This window comes from Cynocephalus volans, chromosome 13 (assembly GCF_027409185.1).
Source record: "Cynocephalus volans isolate mCynVol1 chromosome 13, mCynVol1.pri, whole genome shotgun sequence".
In the NCBI taxonomy this organism is placed as follows: domain Eukaryota; kingdom Metazoa; phylum Chordata; class Mammalia; order Dermoptera; family Cynocephalidae; genus Cynocephalus; species Cynocephalus volans.
In genome coordinates this window covers 101,574,715-101,586,498 of record NC_084472.1, presented here as the reverse complement: position 1 = coordinate 101,586,498, position 11,784 = coordinate 101,574,715, and the positions used below count along the sequence as shown (strand labels likewise).

Below are 11,784 nucleotides of genomic sequence, written 5' to 3'. Positions count from 1 at the left end.
AGGCCTGGTCTCTAATCCAAGGGGCTTATACTTTAATGAAGAGGCAGACACCCAGAAAATTACATTACCCTAAGATAATCGCCATAATGGAGACGCGTATTCAAAGAACCCAGGAAAAGCAGCTTAGGCCACCTGGAGAAGTTAAGGAAGACTTTAGAGGGCAGGTAGCCTTTGAGCTCAGCCTGGCGGGATGCTGGGACTTTGCGAGGCTGCAAGGCTGCAGGAGCAGAGACAGTACAACAGGTCACGGTGCACACCCAGAAGTAAGACGACAGGGAGTAGGTTGGGGCTTGTCCTTGTCTTTCTCCACTCACGGGCCATGCTTCTCTAGCAGGCTCTATGGGGTGCACCCTATTCCTTTGGGGTACAGCAAAACACAGGAGTCCAGAAGCTGGTGGTTTAATGGTGAGACCAAACATGACAAATACTTATAAATAGTTTGTGATGACAAGGGCTTCATCAGCTTCTTGGTTTGGTTAAATTTATAAAAGGCTATCACTCAAAATGACCTCATTCCATTTAGTTTAAATTTATAGAAGGCTGTCACTCAAAATAACCTCCCACCACCTACTCTTGGTTCACTCCAAACATGTGACACAATTACTCCTCCAGTAACTAGCAAGTGGGACAGAGATGGCAAAGGCAGCCATCAGCCGGCACCAGGAGGCAGGGAAAGCCCAGGCCCGATGCCTACCATCTGAAATGGGGCTGGAGTCATAGCAGGTGTGGCAGGCGAGGAGCAAAAACAATCGAAGGAGACATTTTATGGTAGCACCTCACTGTCCCCTCTCTTTGCTGGAGCTTCACTTTCTTATCCATAAATGGACAGGGTACGCTAGTAAGTCTCTGGGGTTCCCACCACACTGACAGTGTGTACGTTTGTGGCTTCCTCCGCAGGCCACTGCATTCTTGCTTCAGGTAACTCTAGGCATTAGCTCATAACTGGCATGGCTACTGTAATTGTGCAGATTTTAAAGAATACCCTTATCCCCATACCGGCCAGCTGGCCCCCAAAAAGAATACTCTTGAAAACCAAAACTCTTTTATGACACAAAGAATGAAGTGAAGAGGGTGGAATGTCTGCCAGTAGGCATCCACAGTTTGGGTAAGACAGGCCAACCTAACAGACTTTCAATGACTTCAAGGCAGACACCTACGCTTAAAATCAGTTTTAAAGGCAAAACACAAAATCAGGGCAACCCCTGCATTAGGCCTCAAAGAGAAGAGTCAAAGAACCTTAAGGAAACCAACTGACCCCCAGTTTTTCCACCCAAGTACCACCGACAGGAAGAAAAGAGTGAAAGAACGCATCCACCCTAGAAGTCTACAGGTGCAGCCTAAAACAGTCCCTCACAAACCCCAAATTTCTTATTATTTTAAAAAATGTAGGGGGTTTTCAAGATGGCGGTGGCTGCGGCGGCTGGCGTGGAGTAGCTGAGGTGGAAAAGGTGGCCACTGGGCCTCAGGCAGCCGGGAAACTTGTGGACCTTCCTCTCGCCATCTCTTAAGGGAGGACCGCTGCTGCTGGCCGGTCGTGGGGGGTGACCGCCACTTTGCCCCCGGCAGGAGAGGCTGCCTCATTTACAGGCAACAGCTTTGAAGTGTGGAGCAGGAAAAGAACTGTTTCTTAGCTGCAAAAGAGAGTCTCGAAACAGGGAACACGGCGCCAGGGCTGCTGTGGATGCAGCCAGGATCCCGGAGGCCGGGGCCGCGCTGAAGGCAGCCAGCTGCCCTATTCAGGATTCGAGGTTTCAGGCCGGCATTAAAGAAGATTCCTGGGAGCGCCCAAGCCGCGCAGCGACTGAACAGCCCAAGGCGGCAGCGGCCGAGAACAGGGAAGGCGGCAAACCAGAGGCAGAGAGTGAGCGCCCGACCTGGCACAACCCTGTGAGTGACCCTTGGCCCAGCTCTGTTCGGGGGGTGGATGCCCACCCGGCTCCCGCCTGCACCACCAGGACACTCACCGCCCTGGTGCTGCCTCCATTTTCCCAGGTGCGGGCAGCTCCGCCCTGCTCGGCCCTCACTGAGCCTTCCCACTTGCTTGGCCCGGCGCGGGGCTTTCCGGAGCCTGCGGACCGGCCTCCCCTCCCGCTCCCTCCACGGTTCTCTGGTGGGTTAGAGGCGTGGGGTGTCCCCGGCCAGTGTCGGGAGGGCAAGGAAGTACAGGCGGGCCGACTGTCACTCCACCACACCCTGGACTCCGGCCTCCGGTAAACTTCCTGTTACTGGGAGGCAGATACCATCTCTGTGGCCACCAGTTTGGAAAAAAGCCTAACGAATTTCTGACTGGGAATAGTGTGGTAGGAGAGTTCCCAGGTCCGCTTGAACCTGCCGGAGAGCAGGCTGCAGTCGGGTGCTAGACTCGGTTTATACCGGGGGGATACAAAGGTGAACAAGACCCGAGAAAGATCTACACAGTGCTACAAAGGCACCCAGAGAGACCGGTCGTCTGTGCCTAGCAGAAATCTGGTAGACTTCCTGGGCGAGGCAGTGCCGAGCAGGGTCTTGAAGGCCCAGCTGATAGACTAGGGGTGCAGAAGACACGCCCCAGCCCAGCACAGTGCACACAGAGTGGGGAGACATGTGGCCAGGGAGGCGGAGACTAGACAGAAACCACACACCCGGTGGGGTCGCCACTGCACAATCCAACAGCCTGGGCCAGAGCACACGGAACGGGGAGAAGTCCTGCACAGGAAGTGAAACCTCAACAGAGATCACACACCCTGTGGTACGTGATCCACCAGCCCAGCAGAGTCCAAGCTGACCAGAAAGGTGGCTCCCCGGAGAAGCCCAAGACCCGAGGCAACCACACACACAAGGCACTAGAGGCCAACTGAGCAGTCACGGAGGGAGCCATACGAAATTGGCAACCACAGCAACATCCTAGTTAGTCATTAGTCTCAAACCGAAGCACTGTGAAACCCCCTGCCACAATGAATAAACACCAAAAAAAAGATACCAGGAATACAAAAAATCAAGAAAGTACACCACCAAAAGTTAATAAATCTCAAACTCTAGATCCTATAGAACAAGAAGCCCTTGAAATGACTGACAAGGAACTTCGAGTGATAATTCTAAGGAAACTGAATGAGATACAAGAAAACTCAGCTAGACATCATGATGAAATGAGGAAAAGTATACAGGATCTGAAAGAGGAAATGTACAAGGAAATCAATGTCCTGAAAAAAATGTAGCAGAACTTGCTGAACTGAAGAAGTTATTCAGCGAAATAAAAAACACAACGGAGAGTTTAACCAGCAGGCTTGTCGAAGTTGAAGAGAGAACCTCTGAACTTGAAGATGGGCTGTTTGAAATAAAACAAGCAGACAAAGAGAAAGAAAAAGGAATCAAGGACATTGAAGAAAATCTGAGAGAGATATCAGACAACCTTAAGCACTCAAATATCTGAGTCGTGGGTATTCCAGAAGGGGAGGAAAATGGAGATTCCATTGAAAACATATTCAACAAAATAGTGGCAGAAAACTTCCCAGGTATAGGAAAAATCACAGATCTTCAGATCCAGGAAGCTCAACGATCTCCAAACGTATTTAACCCAAAAAGACCTTCTCCAAGACATGTCATAGTCAAATTGGCAAAACTCAGAGACAAAGAGAGAATCTTAAAAGCTGCAAGAGAGAAGCTTCAAATCACCTATAAGGGAGCCCTAATCAGGTTAACATCAGACTTTTCATCACAAACCCTAAAAGCTAGAAAGGAATGGGATGATATTTTCAAAATACTAAAAGACAAAGATTGCCAGCCAAAAATACTCTACCCTGCAAGGCTATCCTTCCGAAATGAGGGGCAAATAGTATATTTCTCAGACAAACAAAAACTGCGGGAGTTCACTACCACACGACCACCCTTACAAGAAATCCTCAAGGGAGTACTGGGTTTGGTTCCTGAAAAATAACTACCACTGCCATAAAAACCCAAGAAAAATCTAAACCCGCTGGTACAATAAAAATGGCATTCATGAAGAGAAAACAAGCTAACAAAAACACTATCTACAACCTAAGGAACCAACAAACAAAGAAACCAAACAGTAAATCAGAAAGCAAGGAACAAAAGACACCTAAGACAACCAAACAACCAATAAAATGCTAGGAATAAATCAACACCTTTCAATAACAACTCTTAATGTAAAAGGCTTAAATTCCCCAATTAAAAGACACAGACTGGCTGACTGGATCAAAAAGCAGGACCCAACTATATGCTGCCTACAAGAGACCCACCTCACCCATAAAGATTCACACAGACTAAGAGTGAAAGGATGGAAAAAGATTTACCATGCAAACAGAAAAGAAAAACGAGCTGGAGTAGCTATTCTTATATCTGACAAAATAGACTTTAAACTAAAAACCATAAAAAGAGACAATGAGGGACACTACTTAATGATAAAAGGACCGATCCATCAAGAAGACATAACAATCATAAATATGTACGCACCCAATGTTGGAGCAGCCAGATTTATAAAACAAACTCTATTAGACCTAAAGAAGGAAATAGACACTAATACCATAATAGCAGGGGACCTGAACACCCCACTGTCAATATTAGACAGATCATCTAGGCAAAGAATCAGTAGAGAAACACAAGATCTAAACAAGACTCTAGACCAATTGGAATTGGCAGATATCTACAGAACATTCCACCCAACAACCTCAGAATATTCATTCTTCTCAGCAGCACATGGATCATTCTCCAGGATAGATCACATATTAGGTCACAAATCAAGTCTCAATAAATTCAAAAAAATTGGAATTATCCCATGTATCTTCTCAGACCACAATGGATTAAAACTAGAAATTAATAACAAACGAAACTCTGGAAACTATACAAACACATGGAAATTAAACAGCATTCTACTTAATGACATATGGGTCCAAGAAGAAATCAAGCAGGAAATCAAAAAGTTTATTGAAACTAATGAAAACAATGATACATCATATCAAAACCTGTGGGATACTGCAAAAGCAGTATTGAGGGGAAAATTTATTGCATTAAACGCTCACTTCAGAAGAATAGAAAGATGGCAAGTGAACAACCTAACACTTCACCTTAAAGAACTAGAAAAACAAGAACAATCCAAACCTAAAGTTAGCAGATGGAAAGAAATCATTAAGATCAGAGCAGAACTGAATGAAATTGAAAACCAAAAAACAATTCAAAAGATCAACGAATCAAAAAGTTGGTTTTTTGAAAAGATAAATAAAATTGACAAACCATTAGCATGGCTAACAAAAAAAAGAAGAGAGAAGACTCAAATAACAAAAATTAGAAATGAAAAAGGCGATATTACAACTGATTCATCTGAAATACAAGGAATCATTCGAGACTACTATAAACAACTATACGCCAACAAATTTGAAAATCTGGAGGAAATGGATAAATTTCTGGACACACACAAGCTCCCAAAACTGAACCGTGAAGACGTAGAAAATTTGAACAGACCAATAACAATAAAGGAGATTGAAGCTGTTATCAGAAGGCTCCCAACAAAGAAAAGCCCAGGACCAGATGGATTCACAGCAGAATTTTACCAAACATTCAAAGAGGAATTGACACTGATTCTCTACAAACTATTCCAAAAGATTGAAACGGACGCAAATCTCCCAAACTCATTCTATGAAGCAAACATCATCCTGATACCAAAACCAGGTAAAGATACAACCAAAAAAGAAAACTACAGGCCGATATCCTTGATGAATATAGATGCAAAAATCCTCACGAAAATACTAGCAAACAGAATACAGCAACACATACGTAAAATTATTCATCATGATCAAGTGGGATTCATCGCAGGGATGCAAGGTTGGTTCAACAAACGCAAATCAATAAATGTGATACACCATATTAATAAACTCAAACACAAGGACCATATGATCATCTCTATAGATGCTGAAAAAGCATTTGATAAAGTTCAGCACTCATTCATGACAAAGACCCTCTACAAGTTAGGTATAGAGGGAAAGTATCTCAACATAATTAAAGCCATATATGACAAACCCACTGCCAATATCATCCTGAATGGGGAAAAGCTGAAAGCTTTTCCTTTAAGAACAGGAACTAGACAACGATGCCCACTCTCACCACTCCTATTCAACATAGTGTTGGAAGTACTAGCCAGAGCAATCAGAGAAGAGAAGGAAATAAAGGGCATCCAGATTGGAAAAGATGAAGTCAAACTGTCCCTGTTTGCAGATGACATGATCCTATATATCGAACAGCCTAAGACCTCTACAAAAAAACTGTTGGAATTGATAAATGATTTCAGCACAGTAGCAGGATACAAAATCAACACACAAAAATCAGTAGCATTTCTTTTCTCCAATAGTGAACATGCAGAAGGAGAAATCAAGAAAGCCTGCCCATTTACAATAGCCACCAAAAAAATAAAATTCTTAGGAATTGAGTTAACCAAGGAGGTGAAAAATCTCTATAATGAGAACTACAAACCACTGCTGAGGGAAATTAGAGAGGATACAAGAAGATGGAAAGATATCCCATGCTCTTGGATTGGAAGAATCAACATAGTGAAAATGTCCATACTACCCAAAGTGATATACAAATTCAATGCAATCCCCATCAAAATTCCAAAGACATTTTTCTCAGAAATGGAAAAAACTATTCAGACATTTATATGGAACAATAAAAGACCACGCATAGCCAAAACAATGCTGAGCAAAAAAAATAAAGCTGAAGGCATAACACTACCTGACTTTAAGCTATACTACAAAGCTATAATAACCAAAACAGTATGGTACTGGCATAAAAACAGACACACTGACCAATGGAATAGAATAGAGAATCCAGAAATCAACCCACACACTTACTGCCAGCTGATCTTTGACAAAGGCACCAAGCCTATTCACTGGCAAAGGGACTGCCTCTTCAGCAAATGGTGCTGGGATAACTGGATATCGATATGCAGGAGAATGAAACTAGATCCATACCTCTCACCGTATACTAAAATCAACTCAAAATGGATTAAGGATTTAAATATACACCCTGAGACAATAAAACTTCTTAAAGAAAACATAGGAGAAACTCTTCAGGAAATAGGACTGGGCACAGACTTCATGAATACGACCCCAAAAGCACGGGCAACCAAAGGAAAAATAAACAAATGGGATTATATCAAACTAAAAAGCTTCTGCACAGCAAAAGAAACAATTAAAAGAGTTAAAAGACAACCAACAGAGTGGGAGAAAATATTTGCAAAATATACATCTGACAAAGGATTAATATCCAGAATACATAAGGAACTCAAACAACTTTACAAGAAGAAAACAAGCAACCCAATTGAAAAATGAGCAAAAGAGCTAAGTAGGCATTTCTCTAAGGAAGATATACAAATGGCCAACAGACATATGAAAAAATGCTCAACATCACTCAGCATCCGGGAAATGCAAATCAAAACCACATTGAGATACCATCTAACCCCAGTTAGGATGGCTAAAATCCAAAAGACTATGAACGATAAATGCTGGTGAGGCTGCGGAGAAAAAGGAACTCTCATACATTGTTGGTGGGACTGCAAAATGGTGCAGCCTCTATGGAAAATGGTATGGAGGTTCCTCAAACAATTGCAGATAGATCTACCATACGACCCAGCTATCCCACTGTTGGGAATATACCCAGAGGAATGGAAATCATCAAGTTGAAGGTATACCTGTTCCCCAATGCTCATCGCAGCACTCTTTACAATAGCCAACAGTTGGAACCAGCCCAAATGTCCATCATCAGATGAGTGGATACGGAAAATGTGGTACATCTACACAATGGAATACTACTCAGCTATAAAAACGAATGAAATACTGCCATTTGCAACAACATGGATGGACCTTGAGAGAATTATATTAAGTGAAACAAGTCAGGCACAGAAAGAGAAATACCACATGTTCTCACTTATTGGTGGGAGCTAAAAATTAATATATAAATTCACACACACACACACACACAGACACACACACACAGACACACACACACAAACCGGGGGGTGGGGGGAAGAAGATATAACAACCCCAATTATTTGAAGTTGATACGACAAGCAAACAGAAAGGACATTGTTGGGGGGGAGGGGGGAGGGAGAAGGGAGGGAGGTTTTGGTGATGGGGAGCAATAATCAGCCTCAATGTATATCGACAAAATAAAATTAAAAAATAAATAAATAAATAAAAAATTAAAAATGTACACAAAGACTGCCTTTTATACCATAATGTATGCAGTTTATTTTAACATAAAAAAACATTTTTTTCTCCCAAATTTTCAAGCAATATTCACACCCAGGGAGAGGTACCCTAATATCCTATGATTCTGCAAACACCCTGGCACAACACCACATGCCTACAGGTGTTTAAGGAAGATGCCTCCACGAAAATGGCAAGCACCTTAACTGACCCACAGCTGGCACGCAGTAAAAGGTGGTTACAGCTCTCATCATGTTTAATAATAATGCCCTAACTGGCTGGGAAGTACCAAAGTAGGGGATGGCAAAAATCAGTCTCCCTTGTGGGTCCTTGTAACTTACAATCAAAGTAACCCAGAACTTTTTTTTTTTTTTAAAGAGAGCTATTTAAAACTGCCTGGTATGTCCCCTTCTGCGAGGCATTGCCCAATCAGGAAAGCACCTGAAAACCCAGAGAAATCTTACACTTGCAAGTTGTGAGTACCATGGGGCTCTCAGGTGTCTCTAACCAGCAGTAGCAGCAGCAGCAGTGTCCTAACTGATATAGCCCAACACCTCCTTCCTAAGCTTTACCTCTCTGAAGACTTGCTTTTTCCTTGGAATACTACCTCCGGTCGGACTCCCAGCATTACGCGTTTGCCAAAGTACAGTGCTACTTAAAACAGAGCCTGCAGATCAACAGCTTTTGCATCCCCTTTACAGAAATGCAAATACATGGGCCCCACTCCTGACTTACTGGATTCCATGCTAGAGAGACAGGGCAGGAATCTGTGTTTGAACAAGCTCTCCCGGTGATTCTCTTGGGCACACTCCAGCTTGGGGAGCAGTCCTAGGAGACTTGCTCCTGGTCAGCTAAGCGGTGCCTTTCCTTCCAGCTTTGCTCAGCAAGACTACGCCTCTGGCGAGTCAGCCTGCCTTCTGGACCCTTGCTAATTAAGTAACTCGCCACCACCCCTTTGCTTGGTTCCTACAAACAGCCCTCGCCTTGAAACAGCATGAATCATTCAGTCCTCACCTTAGGACAACTTTCCTGTCACAGTTTCTTCCACCTCAGCTGAACAAGGCTCGCATGGTTCTGTTTTCTTCCTTATAGATGGTACCAGATTCACCGCCTGTCATCTCTTCAATAGTTGAGTGGTTTAGATTTAGAGAAAAGGACACTGCTGTCCTCTGGAGTGAATCTGCTAAAATTTGATCTCAGTACTTTAGAGATTTAAGACATTGCCATGATTGGGGTTCTTTTGACTGTTGTATTGTGTTCATCCATTATACCAACAATCTTACCAATTTTCTTTCAAACTCTTCATAAAGAAGACTCTCATTGAGTCTGAATTGAAGACAACATCTAAAATGTCCTTGGTTTTAATCAACCCTTTTTTGGCTGTGGTTGGGAGTTTTATTTGTTTTACCAAGGGGCCATTCTCTCTTTGGGATGTTATTCCTATGTAGAACCCATAAATTAGAAATCCAATATTATTTAAATATACTACACATTATATAATATATTATATATATATTATTATATTATTTGTCTTAGTTTGGATTTCTAATATATGATTATTATATTACAATCATATCATATAATTATACTATATTAGAAATCCAAACTAAGACAAAGAATGGCCCTTGCATTTGACCACATGGCAGTGTGGAATTGGGCTGTTAGCCTGGGAAATACCCAGATGGTTCAGCTGCCTGGGTTCTTGGGTTGACTGTCATTACCTTGGTAAATTAGCACCAAGTCTGTTTCTCAGCCTCAATAGTTTGGAAACTTGGTTTTGTTGGCACAGAGACGGTGGCTGCTCCCCTCCTCGCCAGAGTCTCAGGGATGGACCATGAGACTGACAAATCAAACCAGAAAACTAATTTATCAGCTTACAATGAGGAATTACTGTCTCTGGACATGGGAAATCCCAGTCCACGTATAATAGATGCATTATTTCCTATAGTCCAGCTTGGTAGGAAGATGAACTATTCTGAGTCGAGTTTGTAGGTCTGACAGTGGGAGCTCAGTGACTCAGGCACTCGCATGCTTCACGCACCTGTGACTAACACAGAACCCTCCTCTCCTCCCTTCCCTCCGACCAGCTGGGCACTGCAACTGAGCAGCTGGGAGAGTGGCATGTGGCCTCTGGCAAGGAAACTCCCTTCTCTGCCTGGGCCAGGGGATGACGGGGGCAGCAAAAAAAGGCCATTTAGGCTTTCTTCTGGAAGGGGTGGGTATGAGTGATTCCTCGATAGGCACAATCAAAAGCAAATGAATCCCAGACAATATGGCCACCAGGTCTGTGACCCAGGGATGGTCCATGGTCATCACAACACATCTCGTTGATCCCTGTACCGGCCAGCTACCAAAAAACCAAAAAAAAAAAACCACCTCAGTGACTGCAAACTGATCCTTAGAACCAAGAGCCCTGTGCCCCCTCCCTGGACTCCCATCCAGGACCCCACAAAAGTGCCTTTAAAGCCTTCTAGGGAAACTACCAGATTTTTTCATCCTGAGCAGCTTTTTGTAGGGTTTCTCAGAATCCTGTAGGGCCCTGTCCAACAGTATTAGTATTTAGATACCTCACCCACATCCAACACCCCACCCCCATAAGTACACACTCGTCCTGCATCTGCTTGGCTGAGACAGCACAGCAGGTGCAGAGTTTCCCCTGGAAACAAAATCTGACTTCGGCCTTTACAGCTGCAGGAAGAGCATTTCCAGCAAGTTGGAATAACCATTTTGTGCCTCTCCTGCCTCCCAGGAATCAGAAATATTGAACTTTCATTCAGAACATCCTGACATTTACAGGCATTTCCAGGTTTCCTCTGAAAAACATGTATTTTGTTTTGTCAGACAGAAAGCTAAAATCCCCAGCTGTCTGGCTCAATCTTGAAGAGCAGGCGGCCACTCATGGTGAGCCTTGGAATACCTGCGTCTGGTTCCTCTTTGTTCTGTGCTCTGGCCCCCAAAGGACACAGGTTTTTCTTTAGACATGTTAATACATTCAGTGTGGACACAGTCCCATGTTGCAGATCTGGCAGGCGTTATACCTTTTAAGATAAACTTTGTATATCTCTGCTCTGATCATGAGTTAATCCTACATTTAACTCTCAGCAACCTTGTTTCTCAACTTGGATGGGAAATCTGCCTGGCACTCCGGAGTACTGATAACACATACTACTCTGTGGCCTTAAGTGTGGCCTAAAATATCAGAGAAAACAACGAAGCCAATACACTGAAAGCCATTGCGGTGCTCGCTTCGGTAGCACATACACTGAAACTGGAACGATACAGAGATTAGCATGGCCCCTGTGTAAGGATGACAGAAATTAATGAAGCCTTCCTTGTTTGTCTTTCAGAAGGAGAGAACAGAACCGTGGTTACTAAAAGTGGAAAGGGGGAGCAGGAAAGTAAGAGGAGTTAATGAGAAATTAACTAGAAATTGGTTAATGGACACAAAGAATGATTAGTATTGTAATGATGAAGAAGCTAACTGTCCTAATCGATAGTCAACTTTGTACCCCACAAATATATATAATCAATTATGCTTCAATAAAAAAAAAGGAAAAAAGCTTTTGTGTCTTATGGAAATATTGTTCATTGT

General features: G+C 43.2%; 1 non-coding gene across 1 annotated transcript; it reads left to right on the top strand.

Annotated features, from left to right (window-relative positions):
* Positions 1 to 11,430: 11,430 nt before the first annotated feature.
* Positions 11,431 to 11,532, top strand: LOC134362251 (U6 spliceosomal RNA). Its single transcript, XR_010021532.1, has one exon. It is a non-coding gene; the product is annotated as a U6 spliceosomal RNA (small nuclear RNA).
* The last annotated feature ends 252 nt before the right edge of the window (positions 11,533 to 11,784 follow it).